The sequence below is a fragment of the Pleurodeles waltl genome, chromosome 1_1, assembly GCF_031143425.1.
Source record: "Pleurodeles waltl isolate 20211129_DDA chromosome 1_1, aPleWal1.hap1.20221129, whole genome shotgun sequence".
Lineage (NCBI taxonomy): Eukaryota > Metazoa > Chordata > Amphibia > Caudata > Salamandridae > Pleurodeles > Pleurodeles waltl.
The window spans coordinates 647,744,026-647,764,371 of NC_090436.1; positions in this window are offsets into that span (position 1 = coordinate 647,744,026).

A 20,346-nucleotide genomic window follows, 5' to 3' on the forward strand; every position below is an offset into this window, starting at 1 on the left:
GGTGTTGCAGTGGATTTTCCCACGCAACACCCATGGATTTTGACACTGCCCCATATTTACTAAATGACATAAACCTGGGACTACGTCAATACATTATGCCTCCCCAGAACTGGCATAACACAGAGAAATATTTGTATTTCTCCTCGTTTTTTTCTCTTTCCATGTGTGCTGCATTTTGCAGCACACATGGAGGGAGGAAAATGCCTCCCAGGATTGTTTTTTGCAAGCAGGGGACCCTTCCTGCATAAAAACAACCCTGTATGCAACGCAGACACCCTTGCACCATGGTACAAGGGTACCTGTGTAGAATCAAGGCAACAAATTGTGGCGTCGGCATTCTTGCCCTTTCACATTGGCATGGTGCAGAGCAGCGAAAAGACTTACAGTGCCACCCTAATCTGATTGCCCATAAATATGGGCCTTTATATTATGAAGTTACGTGGTACAATCTTTGATAGCAGTGGTGCATGAAAGGTTTGGAAAAGAAAGATGGATCCGACATGTATTTACTGTCAGTGTCTATACACTCCCTGTTAGAGAGAGTAGTGCACTTGGCCATCCTTCATAAATGTCATTTGGTTGTTGTTTCGAGTGTCTTGCAAGCACAACACTGCTTTCGAAAAATAAAAAGGGGAGCAACGCGCTACATGAGATTTCTGACACATGATATTTTCAGCTTTTCTCATTGCGATTGGAAAGAGTGTAGGATTGTTTTTGTTATGAAACCCAGACAAAATTCGCTCTTAAATTGAATTATTTACACATCTTAAACTTAATTGGCACTCCATCCTGGGAAAACAAAAAGCATTAGACCCACCATGGTGTGCTGACTGAGAAATGTTGTTCTCGCTCAATCCATTGGTTCCATACACTTGACACTGACAGCCGGGTCAGGCGTGGGAACGTTTTCTCATCCCACATTAGGCAGGGTGCGTTATCACCAGACATCCACCCAGGGGGTTCTAAATAGACTAACGAGGGGAGAACTTATTATTTAACTCTCTGCTATGCAGGTGATTTAAAATATATGATCCTAGAGTTCCCTGTCTTAAACACCATAAGTGCATGGGCATCCATGTCTCTAAGGATGCGAGCTTATGTCATGTAGTGCACGCCATGTTTTACTGAAAGCATATAGGTTGCAGCAGGCGATGGTGTTCAGCTTCTCTTCCCTGTTGCATGGTAGATTCAAATATGTCAGGACTGAAGTGAAGGTTTTACATTATTTGTTTGCTCTGAAATCCGCTTTTACATGTTACACTTACAAAACATATATTATTATCCTTTGAGATCTCAAATGAAATACATACCTGCCACTGTTCCACTCTGCTATCTCTATTTCTCTTTTTATTGAAATGACAGTCTGTTAAACGTATGTTTTAGTAGTTAAAAAATCAATCTATTTTATGAACAACCAGTATGATGTAGCTCTCATCCTCCGAGTAGCATGCCGGAAAATACAAATTTCTCCATGAATAATTTTAAAAACTGACGCAGAGAACATTACATGCAAATGATTATAACACACCAAAATAAAAAATTATCTTCGGAAATGATATGTTGAGTGGAAACACAGCTGGGATACACACTCTCTCTCGCTGAAATAATAATATTTAGCACCTAAAACCCGGCAAATGCGCTTTTTAACTGTATTTCCATTCCTATCTTTTCTGTTTATGAAGGTTTGCTTCTGTAACAGATGCTTGAGCATTTTGGATCAGGCAACCCTTCCCAGCTCATTACTCTGCTTATGTATTTGCATCACCAAGTCATTTTGCAGAGCTTTTCACTGCAGAGTGGGACTGTGGTAAACCAGTTAGAAATTAACAGACCTGCCACTCCAGTCAGTTCCTTTAAACTGGCCTTTGTCGTTCAGATGAAAATTAAATGAAAAAAAGGGTCGGAGCCCTTCAGAATCGCCAGTCGCTGGTCAGTCTTGTGCTTCTTTGTGGCCCATATGTAGACAATGGACTGCTGCTTATAGTGTTTGGACTAGGTTCGCACTCTATAGCTTTCAAGGTATCTTACAGCGGCCCTGTCTCCCCCAGTCATGCATGTTAACGCATGTTTAAAAGTGAGCGTACGAGCACGGCAGCACACATACGATGCCTGGGTAATTAAAGCTAATGCTGGTTGCGTCGTCGTCGTGTGACGTGAAAGCAACAATGTCATATTTCTGGTGGGACAAATCACTTCTTCGTCTTTCCGAGGTCTACAGATTTGATGTCTGAACTTGGAGTTTATGCATGAATTACTGATATGGATATATTATTCTAGCACTCAACCCAGCTGATATGAAGTGTGTGATGGTACCCTATGAAGCTTGAAGAGGTGACTACCTCATTCTTATTCTGGAAACCACCCATTCACTCCCTTACCAATATGTCTCAGTGTATTAACTGGGCATACTTCAAAATATTAGCTGCCATAGAACGCAGCTGTAGATTTGAAGACCTTCTAATATAGATGCCCAGACACCAAGATGAGAGGAGGTAAAATAGTGCATATTTTTTTGAATCAACATAAGTTCTGCCTATTTACAGGAAAAAGATTGAACAGCACATTAGAAATGCAAATATAATAACAAGGCACTGTTTAAGAACAGCATCCATACATTTATTTTGGCATTTGCAAGTGTATTCTGGCACATGTGACTTTCCCACAAAAAAAGGTATTCCTAGGCCCTTATTTCAATACACCTATGAAACACTTGGCCTGGGTATTCTTATTAATATGTAGAATTGCTTTTCTATACATGATCCCCACACACTCTAGTATTGGCATGCTTCATTATCGGGTCAACCTTGGTGCCTACAAGCCAAGATGGTCTTCAACTGAACTTCAGACCAGTGGTATAAAGATAAAACTACCATACCATAATCAGTGATTTTGTCAGAGCATTATGGTTCACCATTTTATCTCACTTGTTCAAAAATATGTCAGACGTCCCCAACTACTAAGGCCCCCCCATGTCCCTGGCACAATCTCCGTGGCAAAAGGCTTTCTAGAATGTTAGTTATGATCAAGAACCAATTCACTGGGGACATGGATGAGGATGTTAATAGTTTCAATCAACGCTTTACCCAGACTCTTGATAAAATCGCACCAATAAACATTAGGGTAATGAGGTGGCATCATCTCTCAGCTGCCTCACTCACCCCGCTCCTTCCACATGAAAAACAGGCCTGTAAAAGACTGGAGATGAAATGGAGACATTACCTCCTTAAGAATAAGCTGATATATTAATCTGTGCTGTAAGATTTTGGGAAGCTGATAAAAAATTAAATCTGAGACCTTTGCCTGTCTAGTAGCTCAATCAGGTAACTCGTCCAGTAGAATTTTCAAGATTGTTATTTTTTTGTCCCTGGATGCTAGTGACCAGAACATTCCTTCTTCATGAGCTTTAGTGGACAGCCTTGAAGAGCATTTTCATAAGAAGGTTGGGGATATCCATGACACTTTTTCAAATGGGTTAGCCTCCCCTGGTGACTCCTAAGCTTCAAAGTCAATCGCTTGGACAGGAAAAGTGCTAAGTGTCTTCAGAATATTTTTCCCTGGCAGCACCCAAAGTCAATTTGAGTGCCCACTCGGAATCTCCTTTAGATCTCTGCTGTCCATAGATACAAATATATAAATAACTATATTACCTAGGTATTCAATCAATCGTTATAATTAGCATTGCTTCCCCACTGCTGGAAGAAAGTGCTAGTGCTTCCATTTTTGAAAAAATCAAACCCTGACACTTCTAACCTCTGTAACTACAGACCTATTTTCATGCATCCTTTGATGGGTGAAGTCCTTGTAAAGAAGCAGCTAATGCAATTTTTAGATGCTAATAACATTCTTCAGGCTACACAGGCGGGTTTCTGCCCTGGGCATAGCACCGAGTTTGCACTTTTGGAGGTATGTTATTTTCTTAACCAAAGTCCGGATGCTGTTGTCATCCTTTTAGACTTGTCAGCAGCATTTGACACTGTATCCCATAGCATTCTATTAGAACATATTTAGACTATTGGGGTAAGGTACAGGGCTGGCGTATGGATAAAATATTTTCTTTCAGATAGAGGACAAGCTGTTCATGTGCCCCCGTTTACCTCCAGTTTCAAAGATTTTTGATGTGGCGTTTCCCTGGGCTCGGCGCTAAGTCCCATATTAATATTTACACGGCACCAGTGGCGAGGTGGTTGAAACTTGGGGCTTTAATATATACTTCACCATCCTACACCAATGGCAGTTATTACTATCTTTCAATCATGCTGATATCCTGCTGGAGAAACACTTTCAGGGATGTTTGAATGCTGTAGCAATGTGGATGTGGATGAGCTTCCTTAATCTCATTTCTGATAAATCAGAATTTTTGGTATTTGGTAATCCCTCTTCATTTGACCTCGGGTGCATCTAGCTGCAAATTCTGGGAGCAACCCCATTGCGGGCTTCCATCACCAGAAATCTTGGAGTAAAAATCAATACCGACCTTTCCTTTAAATCCCACATCTGTGATATTACCTGATCATGCTTCAGTCTATTAAAGTCATTGAAAACAAAAAAGCACTTTAAAATGTTCACCAGTCCACAACAGAAATGTTATTGTGTAGGCTTTGGTGATCTCCTGACTTGATTACTATAATGCCCTTTTTTTGGATTATACGTAAAACTTTCAAACAAACTTCAGATAGTACAAAATGCTGCAAATCGGATCATTTTGAATACTCCAAGGAGACATCATATTAAATCTGGGCTCAAGCAGCTTTACCAGGTGCCTGTGAATAAGAGTGTCATCTTCAAAGCTCTGTTGATCACTTGCAAAGCCATACATAAAAGGAGCCTCTTTTTCTTCAACAGAGATTCAGAGAGAACGTACTGAAGAGAGATATGTGATCCTTCGGTCAGGGTCTGCTTGTTATTCTTGGAATAAAACTCCAGTTTAAAATAGAGCTGAAGACATTCCACTTTGGGTAGAACTAGATGAAGGTTAAATGATCTGTACTGCCTAGCGCCAAGATACTTTGTCTAAGCAGCTGTTGGTGCTTCAGAAGTAGTATTTTATTAGTTGAATGACTGAATCATTCATTCATTGGGGGATATGGTGGGCAATCTTCTTTAAATAGGAAAAAAGCTAAAAATTGAAAAAACTAATTAATGCACTGATTATCTTATTTTTGAAATTGTAAAATTATAATTTTATTTTAATTTATTTTTAATTGATATTTTTATGGGATGTGTATATTTTGTTATTTGTGGTTTTTGACAATTTTATTAACTAAATATTTATATCCGTTTTATATTAAAATGAGTTTGAAAATCATTATTTCAGGTCATAGAGAATTATTTTTCTTAGATTTGTGCATGCACGTAGAAGTTTGTGTACTTTTTTCGTATAACAATGGCACATGACTTAATTCCTTATCATTTGACCCTCTGATAACACATTAGGAAGTTTTGCCATTGTACGTATAAGCAAAGGGACTTTCTAAACGTGATTCTGACTCTTCAAATATAATTGCAACTTTCTCTGAGGTGAATATGTTTTGCCGAAGCCTGGTAACAACTCTTCCATTTCTTTTTTTGGTTTATCAGGAGCCTCTAGGAACAGCCACAAACCACTAAAACCTTGTTTTTAATCCTTGCTAGTGCTTTGTGCCACAAGAAGGCTACGTACTAGGGGTCAATCACCCACACTTGCTTGAATCTCTCAGCGCTAGAATGATATACTTCTTGTGGTTTAACACTATTGCCCTATGGAGCAACGCACAAACCCTCGGGAGCTAAAGAACACAAACAATGGTAGGACTTGTTACCTTCTTGTGCTGAATAACTTCAGAAAATGTGTAACATTAAGTAAATAGTAATATCTAAGAGTACTTGCTGGTGATATACGTCTTTCTAATGCATGCACATCACAGCAAAGATCAGAAGTACATATGCATCTATTGCTGCATATTATTCTACTAGTCAATGGGTGCACACCAGAGACACTAGTTTTATGTGTGCACTTTCCCACAATATGCTCCATTACGTCATTGGAATTACGTTTGCTGTTTTTTTGTGATTCCTCATTGTTTACTTCCTTGTTGTCCCTTAATATTGAGTGTGCAGTGAAGTGAACCTTATGAACAGCGATCGGGCTGAACAGTGAAAGGACCACGAAACTCATTTGAAAGGGATAAAAGGCCGCTTTAATAGAACAGGTCTGGCAATAAAATTAACCTTGGCATAAAAGCCTCACAAAACTACCCAAACCTCACTAATACAAATTCATCACCTAACCTCTCCCCCTCCCTCTAAACTAACCCCTCAGCACTACCCCTTGTCTCATCCCCACCGTGACCCGACCAACCCATTCACCCATCTGTCCTGCTGTCCACCTTCTACAGTTACCCTTGCCTGTGAAAACTCCCTGCCCTCTCATCTTTTATGATCGACCCCTTCCCCCCGAAAGACCTTGATAAACAAAACCCCCCTGCCCCGCCAGACCTGACTACCAGCGGCGTCACCACCCGTCCCTAACATCAATAATATAAATCAAGAAACAAGGCAACAACGAACCCATACAGACCTGCCCTGTTAAAACCTCAAAATAGCTAACTGATGCCCAAGGGGAAGAAAGAAACCACAAAAACTCAGGAATGAAACCCCAACCTGAGGAGAGACAGAGAAGAAACGGAAGAAAAATTCACTGGAGGGCGAGAGGGCACGAAGACAAACGTCCACTTGTGTGACAACGGCCAAAGAGGCCGCCCGCACCCAGCCCCTGCCTTTTAACCCCCTGCCCTGACCACCGCCCCATCCGGAACCTCCTCCAATCCTCATCGAGCGCGTGGACCGTTCCACAGCAGCCCGATAAGCCCGGGGGGAGACCGGGCAAGCCCTTTGCTACCCCCAAGCCTCCAACGGGCTGAACAGTGAAAGGACCACGACACTCATTTGAAAGGGATAAAAGGCCGCTTTAATAGAACAGGTCTGGCAATAAAATTAACCTTGGCATAAAAGCCTCACAAAACTACCCAAACCTCATTAATACAAACTCATCACCTAACCTCTCCCCCTCCCTCTAAACTGACCCCTCAGTACTACCACTTGTCCCATCCCCACCTTGACCCGACCAACCCATTAACCCATCTGTCCTGCTGTCCACCTTCTACAGTTACCATTGCCTGTGAAAACTCCCTGCCCTCTCATCTTTTATGATCGACCCCTTCCCCCCCGAAAGGCCACACAGGAAAACCCGAGTAGGCGTTTTCCTGCCCCACCAAACCCCATCTACCTGTCCCACAATTTTTTCCCCAACAATTCAGCAATCAATAGCCGAAGCTCCAACAAATAGTGCTCATTACCCAAGGATAAGTGAACCCCGTCCTGCCTAAATAGCTCTGTATCAGAAACCACTATGTTCTCATGCGTAAGAACCGAAAAACCTTGAAGCGTGCAAAAACTCCTAACTCACGATTAATTTTCTTGCGCTGTTTTTCTATCCCCCCAATGGAATTAGCTCCCCTCCAAACCCTTCTCGGCACCAGGATCGTCCAAACAATATGCGTACCTGCCCAACGCTCCTTGATCTGACCCAAATCTAACTTCATTGCCTTCAACAAGCCAATATCAGACAGTGCAACCAGATCATTCTCCCCTAAATGTATGACCAATAAATCCGGGCAAACCCCTTGTTCCATTCTCTTCACCAACAAGTACAGTAACTCACCCCATCTCATACCACTCTTCCCTACCCAACTAAGCTTTATCCTTACCCCATCTAGACCCAGTTGCCGCCCAAAATGACGTGATGAAGTTTGCTTCTCCACCCAGCGAACAAATGAGTGTCCCACAATCCAAACAGCACAAGCTCTGTCAGGGCCCCCAACGCAACCTACAAGAAAACATATGTTAAGTATAATGCAATGCAATACCTTACCACAAACGCCAGAGAAAGATTAATTAGAATGGTGAAATAAAAGAGAAGGGGAGGGTGGGGGAGTGGGGACGGTAACCAAAAGAGGAAAGTGGAAAGCTGTACAAAGCGCAAATACCGCAATTAAACAAGCATCCTGCAACTTAAACGACCGCACATAGCACTGAAAACATTGCGATCTCCACCTACCCAAGTCCTTAATAGCCTGATCCGATTTCGTGCTTCTGTGGCAGCCCCGATCCTAAATGAATGGGTACCATAGCAATTGGGATCCAAACCCAACCTCCTGGTAGCCATCCTCAACACAGCCAATAACTGCGAGGCTAATAGATGAGTACCATCTTGGTGAACAAATACTAACCTGCAAGATTCGGGCAAGAAAGCTGCAAAAGACCTCCAACACCGCACTGGACAATCAAACGAGTGTTTAGCCTTTAGAATGACCTCCTGACCCCTTTCCAACTGATCCACCTTGGAAAAACCCAACCAGATACAGATATCCTCCTCTCTTACCTGAACATCCTCACGTGTGATACCTTCTTACCCCCTCACCCCGAAGAGCTCAGAAACACGAAAGGCCCCATGAAATAGCCAAGACATGCATAGAGATAACAAACAGACTTCCCAATCAGACAAACAAATCTCTCCCAAAATCCCCAACAATACCCTCAAAAGGTGAGATGTAATCGGGCGCCTCCGATCCCACCGTGCACCACCTGACCTAGCCCAACCTGCCAAAATCCTCCTACAAATCTCTCCCTCCACAGGATCATAACCCCAAAAATACTTACCGTAAAAGGAAACCCCAGATAACGTACCCGATATTGTGACTGCCGCCAACCCAGCCTCAATCTGCTGCATAACAAAACGAACAGCATCCTCCTGTCTCCTTGAAATCACATTGAACCCACCCGACCTTCGTACCACACCTGAATTCAGAAACTCCAACCAGGCCTGAAAATAACTCCTCCTCGTCGACGGAGCTATAGACTGCTGCACTAGCTCTAGCAACCTCAATCTCCTATTTCCTACAACTCCCCAAGTATGACCGTCTTCTGTAAATCCGCTCCCTTTGCCAGACCACAGAATTTCTGCCACTGAAAACGAGATAGGGCATCAGCAATGTCATTATTAACGCCCGGCACATGTCGAGCCTTGAACAGAATATTGAACTTCAAACAATTCAACAAGAAAATCCTCAACAAGCTGAGCACCCTCTCGTCTTTTGCCTTTTGCGAGTTGACCAAGTGAACCACTGTCTGATTGTCCACATTGAAAATGACATTCCTGTTGGCCAAATACTGACTCCAAGCTGCCAAAGCCACCACCAAAGGAAAAAATTCAAAAAACGCAATGCTATACTTCGCTCGTTTCCAACTCACTGGCCAGGCCTCTGCTGCCCAATGGCCATCCCAGAACAAACCAAGACCATGAGCACCTGACGCATCAAAAAATATCTGATTGTGCCAGAACCAATCCTCGTCCTCCACCAGCATCGTCACACCATTAAGGTCCCGCAAAAAAACAATCCACATCTGCAAATCTTCCTTTACACATGCCCGAAGGCGAATGTGGTGATGTGGCAAAAAGGCACCCCGCATGGCAAAGCCCAACCTGCAACAAAAGGCCCTGCCAACCCTCACCACCTTGCATGCAAAATTAAAATGACCAAGCAATGATTGAGCCTGACATAACTCCAATTTGGGTTCCTCACAGCCTCGTCCAACATGGAAATCAACTGTTGTACCTTGTCCCCAGGTAACCTCACCTCCATTCTTTCAGAGTCCATCTCAATTCCCAAGAAATTCAGACATGTTGACGGCCCCTCCGTCTTATCTCGAGCCAAAGGAACACCAAACAGAGACATCAAACCCTCAAATTCACACAAAGACCTGCTGCAATCCCCTGATTTGGCCGGTCCAACAAAGAAAAAATCATCTAGATAGTAAGTCACCAACTAGTAACCACCCTGGAATTGAAATCACCAGTGCAAAAATGAGCTAAACATTTCAAACAAAGAACACAAAACTGAACAACCCAATAGGCAACATCCGATCAACATATATGGCATCCTCAAACTGCATGCCCAATAAGGAAAAATCCTCTGGATGAACCGGCAACAACCTAAAAGCCGACTCAACGCCTGACTTTGCCATTTCCGCCCCCTTTCCACACTTCCACACCAACGCAATCGCCTCATCAATAGATGCATAATGCACCACCGTCTCCTCAGCTGAAATAAAGTCGTTAAACGAAGCACCCGCCGGCCATGAGAGGTGATGAATCAAATGGAATTCGCCTGCCTGTTTTTTGGGCACAACTCCCAAAGGGGAAATAGTCAAATTCGGCAACGGCCATTCTGCAAAGGGTCCAACAATTCTGCCCAATTCCACTTCCTTCTTTAGCTTAGCCTTCACCACCTCTGGATGCTCCCTTGCAGACTTCAAAGTATTAGCCCATCTCCTCAACCTCGGGCACTGATAACACAACCTGAAGCCTTCCGAAAAACCACTAAACAGAATCTTCGCATCCTCAAAACATGGATAAAACTGCAACCAATAAGAAATCACATCAAAATTAATAGCTGTAGGGCCCTTTACCTGCCAACTGTTGCATGTGCCCTCTACCTCTGTTGGTATCTCTTGATGGTGGCCCATGCCAACCCCATTGAAGCCCACCAAAACACTGGTATGCTGGGCGTCTCCCACCACAATTGGAGCAGTCGTGCCGAAACTTACACTGTTGTCTATTACAGAGTCCACTGTTAAAGGAACAGCACGCCCCATTAGCATGGAACTGTCCTCTATGTCCGAAACCCACCCCAACCTTGTTGGGACGCCCCTGAAAGGGCTTATACTGTACTGGCAGTCCACTCGCCGTATGCGTCGTAGGCGCATACCTTGCAGTCCGTAACCACTGCATCCACAGTTCATTATCAATTTCACCCCACATTTTATTCGGGTCCATTGCCTTCCTTGCCCTAAATTCCTCATCATATCTAAACCAACCAAACCCTCCATAATCCATTTGAGCCCGACGCACAATATCCATATATTTCAACAAAGCCACACAGGAATCTTGATGCATCTCACAATATACACTGGCATAGATCAAAAAAGCTGACGTCCAATTCTCAATCGTGGTTGGTACTCTAGGTCTCCTGGCCAATTCCCATTCCTCTTCTTTCGACCCCTCCTTCGCCTGGACTTCCCTACGAAGCAGTTTGAAAACATCAACAAACTCCCCTTTCCATATCTTCTCCTTCAAACTCTGAGTGAGATGCGCCCCCAAAGGCATCGACACTCCCATATAAGGCAGCCTCTTGGATTTAATCGTACCCCGAGCCCTCCCCACCCGCACTGATACCTGTGGCCATCACCCCACCTTCACCCAAATCTGACTTTTTTACACCCGCAGCACCACTTCTAAAACTCACCTCCGACTTACCATCTGCCTCCATAACCGAACTTACCTGTATGGACGCATCCACCTTACTCATTCTTTGTTCGTTTATACCACCCCGAACATCCTGAACACCCTTTCGCAGCGTACTCCCCACCACCTCCCTCACCCCTTTTGACACAAATGACACAAATGACCCCTCCTCACCTCTCGACAGGTTGCCTGCCACCAGATCCCGACGATGAATCCCAAAATGATCGCCCTGGACCACCCTAGGAACGGCTCCAGACTTCATGACCTCACCCCGCTGCATTGACATCACTGTTTCATCAACATCCTCATCATAATCAAGTTACTCTTCTTCAAAGCGATGGCTGCTCATCTTCTGATTCACTTTGCTGACCCAAAGGTCCAACGCCAGCCACCTCCCCCGAAGTCGGGTAAACCGCACCAGGTTTGACCCTCCCTTCAGCCCGGTGTTCAAAAGGTGCCCTGACCTTCACCGGCAAGCTCTGCTCACCAGCCAGTCGCCCAAACTGCTGATGACTCGACCTCTCCCCATGTCCGCCCAAAACATAAGTGTCACACCCAGAGGGTCCCTCAACCTGATCATAATGCCTAAAATCCAAGCTAACATATGCCCTGCCCACTGAACCATCCCCACTAGCCTCCCCACAAACTGTACCTCTAAGTACCACACCACTCCTATCTACCAATTCAACCTGTTCACCCAACCTAAAAACAGCCTGATTCTCCGCCTCCCAAGCCTGAACCCGATGTAGCATAGGACTGACTACTCTAGGTACCATCCTACCTACCCTCTGCCTAAAATTACCTCCATTGCCAACTGTGCCCCAACCCCCAACACTTTTCTGACTCACCTGTATCTCTTCCTCATCATCTGATATCACCACGACTTCTTCCTCGATGTTATGAATGGGCGCGGCCATCTTGCTGGTCGCGCCCAACTGCCTTTCCTCTAAACTGCCCCGGCTCCACCTATGAGCATCGGAGGACGTGGCCATCTTGGACGCACCTCCTAAGGTTCTTTCCTTGCCAGAACCTCCTTGCAAGCTCCCCGCTTTTCTCCAGCAGCGGTTGAGCTTGCCTGCTGCCACTATCCAATCATGCATGCTCCGTGAATGCCTGAGCCCCCATGCGGTCGCTAACGCTCAACGCATTCATGGGGCCAGACCTTCTGCCACCGGCAGCAACGCGCCGTGCTAAGGACGCGCCCTGCCGCCTGGAAAAGCGGCTCACACCGCGCCGCCGCACCCCGCTTATCAGACGCAAGCCGCTGACATCGTCGACCGCCCCGCCAGCACTCTTAGGTGAGCACGAGACTTTCCGCCCTAAGGCGCTCTTGGTTTTAAACTTCTTAAATACTTTCTGCGGCGAAGTACACGCCGCAACCGCTGCCGAAACACCTTCAGCTGAAACCCTTTTCGGCCTTCTCAGGCCCACCCACGCTTCCTCCAAGACACCATCTTTAATCAAATCCTCTCTACCCTCGTCCTGAAGAACCTTTAGGGCTTGTACAACTTTGCTAGGCTCCATTATAACAATAAAGCACAACAGAATAAACGTCACCACTAACTCCACCCAAAATTCCAAGGACTGCCTCACACTTGCCTCTAAAAACACCTCACAAAACTCCTAGCATGAAGACAAACGCCCACTGGGTGTGACAACGGCCAAAGAGGCACACCCAGCCCCTGCCTTTTAACCCCCTGCCCTGAACACCGCCCCATCCGGAACCTCCTCCAATCCCCATCGAGTGCATGGACCATTCCACAGCAGCCCGATAAGCCCGGGGGGAGACCGGGCAAGCCCTTTGCTCCCCCAAACTCCATTAGAGTTCCTAAGAGAGCTGCCGATCTCAGAACAAGGTTTGATTCACCACTGACCTCTTACTATAAAATCAATTCACAAGATGGTTGCCATCATAGAAATTAGGCTTAGGGGCAACTTCACATATATCTGCAATGGCTGCTGACCTCAGAATGAGGCTTGGCCCACGGATCATTTTTCACAATATTTCTGCAATTCTAAGTGTTTTATTTAAACAGCTTTCCCTACAAGGTGCATTGCTCTCACTTCTCCACAGCTCTCCTGTTCCATTGGTGACTCTGACTCTTGTAGATAACCACATGCTCACTTCGATCACGGGCGAAGCAATGTTCTCTCATACTGCTTCTTCCTGGGTACTTGGTTTGATCGAAAACCGTTGTAATACTGCTCCACTGTGGACCAGATAGTCACCAATGTAAATGTACTTCTACCATTCTTCTGCCTAGTGGAACCAGCTCCAGATGATGATAGTGGGGGATGTGGGGGAGTTTCACTCTCTCAACAGTTACACCTGATCACTTTAGTTTACACTAACTCATGCTGCATTGAAGAATATTATAACTAAGCTGTACTACATGGAGATTACTTGAGCCTCCTTCAACTGGGTTATTCTCTAATCTAAGATTAAATCTTATTGATATGTCTCGGATGTAGCAGAAATGCTACTATATTTAAGTTTGCACATTATTTTTTATTTTCTTTATTAAATCATGTACATTTTCTATTGTACGGTGTAGCTGTACACAGTTAACTATATGTTTAGTAAATTTGATTTTGTGCCATCATTTTATGGTATCTATTGTCTACATACTACCTCTGTTTACCTGTACAGTATCTCATGTGAAGCACTTTAATTGTTTAGGGCCTCGTACGTCCTATATAAAACATTCCAATAAATAAAATAAAGATCGGACTACCCTGAATTCTTCACATATGACTTGAGGTCGTCCCATTAGAATCTCATACAGTACCCTTGCCTTGTACTGTGGCAAAACATATGATCATTACAGTGCAGATGCAAAGATAAGCTGTATGTTTTGTGGATTCTGATTCCCCGTGCTGGATCAGTTTGAAAGATGACATACATCATTTTTTTGTCAGAAGCACACACTTGCACATCCTATTTATATAGCCTCTCTTTAAGGTGTGAAAGAGACATTAAAAGGTAACACAGGTAATTCCGAACAACTGAAGTTTTAAGAGATACAGATTGTAAAGGAAGCAGAATAGTAAAAAAAAATTGGGTAATCTCAGAAGTAACATAAATTGTCTTTGGAAAGACTTGATAAAAAGGGAGACTCCCTGTCTCATCTGGTAGATGTGTCACTGTAAATGTAGTAGAAAGGGATGGATGGAAAACAACCTAAACAATTCACGAAAGCAGAACAACACTTTCATGAACAGCGACTCTGTTTTTCTCTGTCTTAACCATGCATGTCCTGAACAATGAACATGCGTGGTTAAGGCAGAGGAAAACAGACTCAGGATCGGGAGAGGATGCTGTCAGGTAAGTGGAGCTGGGGAAGGGTTGGGGGTAGTTTTAGGGGCACGGGTGGGGGTAGTTTTGGTTTTTTAGGGGTGGGAGGGGGGTCGGGGTAATTTTTTTTTTAGGAGTGGGGTGGGGGGCCGGGGTAGTTTTAGGTTTTAGGGGCCGGGTGGGGGTAGTTTAAGTTTTAGGGGGAAGGGTGGGAGGTCGGGTAGTTTTAGTTTTAGGGGCAGGGGTGGAGGGGTTGCAGTACTTTTAGGGGTGGGGTGAGGATTTTAGTTTTTAGGATTGGGTGGGGGTCAGGGTAGGTTTAGGTCTTAGGGGTGGGGTGAGGATTGCAGTAGTTTTAGGGGTGGGGGTAGGCGGCCGGAATAATTTTTGTTTTTAGGGGTGGGGGTCAGGGTAGGATTGTTTTTAGGGGCGGGGTAAGGGTTGAATTGTTTTAGGGGCGGAGGTTGGGGGTCGGGGTCGCATGCTGGAACCATGCATGCTGTTCTACGCATGCCTTTACCAGGCATGCCCTTACAACAAAAAATTGATATTAAGGCGTTTGTAGTAAAGGCATTAGTGATAACAACGCGTCGTTGTTTCAACCATGTTGTTCAGGCATGCGTGGTTCCAGCATACGTTGTTCCGTCTTATATTCAGGATGAATGGATGATTTTGAAACTGTTGATGGATCAGCAGTAAATTACAACACCTAGAGAATAATTAAAATAAGTAATCATACGAAACAATTAGCGACTGCCCGGAGACGAGCATAGGAATGAATGGAGACACAGAAACGAGAGAGGAGATATAGAAAGCTTCAGGAATTAACAAGAAGGTGAGTTTTATGTCTACATTTGTGTTTATTGGGAGAAAAAATGATCTCCAGGGTTGAAATATAACTTTTTTCTTCTAGAATTGTTATTGATGACTCATAAAAAGGGAAAATGTAGAAATTCAGAAAGTTAGACTGTGTGGTTGATTCCCAAAGGAATTCCTGTGAGTTGCGTATACGCAAATAGATAATTATCATTATTTGCATTTCACTAATGAGAGTACATTTCTGGAAAATTATGCAAAATGATGCTGAATTATGTATTACAAATCCACCATTTAGTACTCAATTTTAGTGTGAAATGCATCCTTGTGTCAATTTTTGAAACGAGGACGGCGCAATAGCTGCATACTTTCAGAGCATTTGCATTACTTTTGCACTTGCCATAAAATCCTGCCACTAACGGTGCATGTTTTTCTGAAGTGACATAGTGATGTAATTTGGGGAATTTTGGGAAACAATTGTAATGTAAAATTCCCAAAATTATGTGTATTACACAAGCGTAATTTAATTTCACCTGAACCTAGTGGTAGTCCCTATGTCACAGTGATGCATTGCAAGTGCACTCCTCCCCTTTTTAACTTGCAATATGTCTTAGCTGGTGGTAATAGGAGAACAGATCAGATACATTCAGGTTATATGTGGCATACTGGCACATTACGAAGCAGCTGACATGGATTACAAGGGCGTTGCTGCAACTTCTTTATTTTACTCTTTTTTTAGTGGACACACAGGCAGTTCACTCAATGTCAGGAAATCGTGAGATCTGGTCCTTCAGTGCCCTTCCTTGGGTCTCTGCTCTGAACCAGAAGACACTGAGGGCCTGCATTAATCAGAGACATACACATATATCTAAGATTTGCTGTGGATACTAGTAAATGGGTGCATCAGGGAGCTGTTTTTTTGCATCAATCTCCCAAAGTGTGTTAATGCAGGTATTCTTCTCATGATCATGCCATAGTGTCCCAATGATGGACGACACAGGTATCTGTAGAATCTAGGTGTACTGACCATTCCATGAATGGTAGTTACATATATACTGAAACATATCAGTCTCTAAAGTCACCCTGAGTTAGCAGACTATGGCATTCAGACACTGCTAAAGGAAAACCTTTTTCTTTCCTAGTACAATAAGTGATAGAAGTGTATTGACAAAAGTATTGTCATTTCCCAAAGGAGATATTGCAACTTGATTAGAAGATCATAACTACTTCAAACCAAGCACTTCATCACCCCAGCCGTCCTACCTGCAATATATTATTCCAAACTCATTGAAGAAAACAAAGGGACTAAACTTGGCAACTAGATCAAAGCCTCGCAGTTGACGGTTGAGTCTTGAACAGAATGAATGAATAGCATGACAAACCTCGTTAAGTCTTCTCTCTCAAATAGCATAGTTCTAACCTCTTGAAGCATTCGACATCCCTCCACTCCTTTTCAAGCAGTGCATGGCGGTCCACAAAAAGTTAGTTGGCATCCACTAATTTACACTTTTTGAAAATAGAGCAAAATAGTGCACGCTCAATCACAGCATTTTGTTCTACATCCAGAGTGTATATGAGTTACTTGAAAGGCCCTTGAATTTGTGAATCATGTCATCCTACCCAACACCCAACATATTAAAAAAGTGTGAGTTGTACCTTCTAGGTCAAACTTGTAATTCACCTTTTCTCGAGGCTCTTAGTCTCGTACTTGTAATCTAACAATTATACGCATAGATTAAGCCAGGTATACATCACCATTAACCACTGTGGATAATGGACAGACCTTACCTCCAGTAGAAAACCAACAGTGTAGAGAGGCAAACATTACTTAGTGGTATCAATTCTCCCATCTGAAAAGGGCTAATCTATTCGTAACTATTTTCTCTTGCTTATAGGTTACAAAGGTTTTTTCCACTTTACTGTTCGTTTTTAAATAAGATAATATGACTAATGTAAATGACATTTAAAAATTGTATACATTTGTATAGAAGGTATCGTTCAAGTCTGTATTGGTATAAACTCTGCTTGCTTCATGTCAAAGAGGATTTAAGCAAATGGGCACCAAGCTATCAAGCTAAAATCAATGGAGAAAAGCTAGGAAATCTCCAGATGTGGTTGTCATCATTTGTCAATTAAATGGCAAAATAAACCACATTAAGCAACACTTATTACTTTCATCATTTTTAAATGATGAGAAAACAACCTAATTTTAATATCTGAGATTTTTGTTCTACGCATTCAAATATTTTCACAGACTCCACTTTGTGTGTACTGATGCCAAGTACTTTGCATCTCTCATGTGCATCTGTCGTCAGTGCAGGGACTCTGAAGCAAGGGTCACTGCACCTTCACAGACATTTGTCTGGGTGTGCCCTATGAACACACACGTGCTTTCCACATGAAGTCATAGAGAAGAGGAGAAAGCCTCGTATTCTTTCTATGCTGGGGCCTGCTGATTATCCCACCTGCCACTTAGCTGAGCTGCTGTTACTTCAAATGAGTGTCTCAGTCAGTGCCTGCAATGATGTTGGCATATGTTAATAGAGCCGCTATAACCCTGCTTAGTAGCCCAAAAACGTTCTCGCTTTCTGGTGCTTTTGGTGCTTTAACCCTGTCTGAAAATTGAGTCAGGATGGCAAATCTCTGAATCGTTTCCTATATGTCCAGAAGCCTTCAGGACATTTTCGGAATGTCGACATTTTGAAAGGATTGAAGAAACCCCTATTCTTGTCGAAATAAACAACCATCTGAAGACTTTGAGGGTCATTCTGACACTGGCGGCCGGTGGCCGCCAGGGCCACCGACCACGGGAGCACCGCCGACAGGCTGGCGGTGCTCCAATGAGCATTCTGACCGCGGCGGTTCAGCCGCGGTCAGAAGCGGAAAGTCAGCGGTCTCCCGCTGACTTTCCGCTGCTCATTGGAATCCTCCATGGCTGCGGAGCGCGCTCCGCAGCCATGAGGATTCTGACCCCCCCTACCGCCATCCAGTTCATGGCGGGAAAGCCGCCATGAACAGGATGGCGGTAGGGGGGGTCGCGGGGCCCCTGGGGGCCCCTGCCGTGCCCATGCCAATGGCATGGGCACGGCAGGGGCCCCCGTAAGAGGGCCCCAAAATGTATTTCACTGTCTGCCTTGCAGACAGTGAAATACGCGACGGGTGCAGTAGCACCCGTCGCACCTTCCCACTCCGCCGGCTCGATTACGAGCCGGCATCCTCGTGGGAAGGTCGTTTTCCCCTGGGCTGGCGGGCGGTTTAACTGGAACCGCCCGCCAGCCCAGGGGAAAACTCGTAATACCCGCCGCGGTCTTTTGACCGCGGCGCAGTAATTTGGAGGGCGCGATCCTGGCGGGCGGCCTCCGCCGCCCGCCAGGGTCATAATGAGGCCCTTTGTCTCTAATTACAGTACACATTTAATATATTTTAACCGAGGTTTGTAATTCATAACTAACAGTAAGAATACAGTAGAATGGTGAAGTCAAGGCTGGGTAAATCTTTGGCCATTTTATGCGTCAGTCAATGACGGGCCTCTTTTAAATTTGGTGATAATTTTAAGAATATGTATTTATTCCATGCTCAGTGTTAACTCTTTGGGAGGTAAATCATTTGCTGGCTTCCTATATACCTGCCTTAGGTCTTACACCTTGCAGACAAAATTGAAACCACCTCTGGTAAAGCCCTTATTTCTCTCTATTTGGCTTTGCTAGTGCTGTTCAGCATTGGCAAAAGGGAAAAAAAGGTATTGCCAAAGCGGAACAGCAACAGCACAAAAAAAAAAACAGACCAATGACGTGTATGTGATCTGATGATACAGCTGCCTTTTTTTAAATATACAGTTGCAACCATGGCAGGTGCTCACCTTTTTTGATGGTGCATCAAAAAAGATATATAGATATGCGTGGAAGTGCCTTTAAGAAAGGAATAGGAAGAATGAAGGTAAAAATACTGAATTGCAATTACAAAAAAAAGATTTGAAGAGCAAGGGAGCAATAGGGAACACCGACTAGAGGCAGTGGGCAGGGAGGGGTGGGCGAGAAATGGAGGAGTCGAGATTTTGGATGATAAAAAAGCAATGAAGCATGGGAGAGCAGGAAAGCGAGGAAGCAGACTGAATACCCGTCATGTTTATGACAGAGTAATGCATATGCCAAACTCTAAATCAGACCCTATGAGCCTGATTACGACCTTGGCGGATAGGATACTCCTCACAAACGTGACAGATATCTCGCCTGTCATATTACAAGTTCCATAACATCCTATGGAACTTGTAACGCGGCGGGCAGGATATCTGCCAGGTTTGTGACGGGCAGGATATTCATCAGATTTGTGATGGAGTATACCATCCACCAAGGTCGTAATCAGGTCCTAGTCTTTTGACAACAGATAGTAGGCAAGACCTGAAAACAGTTTCTTGCAAATCTCCTCTAGGGAAAATCGGTATCTTTCAAGGCAGTGTATAAACAAAAATAAAAGTCAGACAATAGTGCCTTAAATTACAAAGCTGTGAAAGAATGTGAGAAAATATGTGTGACTTCATGACCCAAGAACAACGGTTACTGACTGTAGTGTGGCATGATATTCGTTTAGCTGCACATTTTGTAACGGCACTAGGTGACAAACCAAGTTATTTTTAAAACCAAAAAGGCAGTGAGCAGCAATGGGTGTAAGGTTCCAAAATTGAACCTTGATAGTTCTCTGTTAAACAGCCCCTCATGATTTGTAATAAATGATTACTGACAAGGATCTACACCATTATGCACCTTGCGCTTTGCATGTCATACAGCAACAAATGATTAATTGTGCAAGGACTAGGAAATATTTTTTATTTCTTTCCTCCTGGTAAGTCATAAGCGATCTGTAATAAGATTAATGAAACAGGACAAGGCTCTTTGAT